The sequence below is a fragment of the Phalaenopsis equestris genome, unplaced genomic scaffold (genome assembly GCF_001263595.1).
Source record: "Phalaenopsis equestris unplaced genomic scaffold, ASM126359v1 Scaffold225665, whole genome shotgun sequence".
Taxonomy (NCBI): Eukaryota; Viridiplantae; Streptophyta; class Magnoliopsida; order Asparagales; family Orchidaceae; genus Phalaenopsis; species Phalaenopsis equestris.
The window spans coordinates 153994-154913 of NW_018243703.1; positions in this window are offsets into that span (position 1 = coordinate 153994).

Here is a 920-nt window from a genome sequence, read left to right on the forward strand (position 1 = left end):
ATATTAAATATGGGTCAACAATTACAGAATCAAGGAAATCAATTACAGATTCAAGGAAATCAATTACAACATCAAGGAACTGCTATTAAGAATATTGAGAACCAATTAGGGCATATCGCTACTGTGCTTAGTAATCGAACATTAGGAACTTTTCCAAGTACTGTGGAACCAAATCCTAAAGATCAAGTAAAAGAGCAAATCAAGGCAATTCAATTACGAAGTGGAAAAGAATTGGAGACAAGAGTGCAACAATAAATAGAAACTGAAAAAGAGAAAGTGGATACTGAAAAACAAAAAGGATCATGAATACCCAAATTTAGAATATCCATTTACACCAAAGAAAATTACTGTGGCGAAACCTCCACCACTGTTTCCTCAAAGATTAAAGCAACACAAACAGAATAAACAATTTTCCAAATTCTTAGAAATTCTTAAGAAGTTAACGGTAAATATTCCCTTCGTAGAAGCTTTAGAGCAGAAGCCCAATTATTTGAAATTTATGAAAGATATTCTGAATAAGAAAAGGAAGTTCACGGATAACAAAACTGTTGCACTTAGCAAAGAGTGTAGTGCAATTATTCAAAAAAATCTTCTTGAAAAATTAAAAAGATCCTGGTAGTTTTACTATACCGTGTGCTATTGGTGAAAATTTTTTTGGAAGAGTCTTATGTGATTTGAGAGCCAGTATTAATCTTAGCCTCTATCAATTTTCAAAAGATTAGGATTAGGAGAAGTCTCACCTACTTCTGTAACTCTTCAATTAGCAGATCGTTCAGTTACATATCTTAAGGGAGTTATAAAAGATGTGTTAGTGAAAGTTGATAAATTTATCTTTCCTGTGGATTTCATTGTTTTAGATATGGAGGAAAATAAAAAAAATATTTATCATTTTAGGGAGACCATTTTTAGCTACTGGAAAA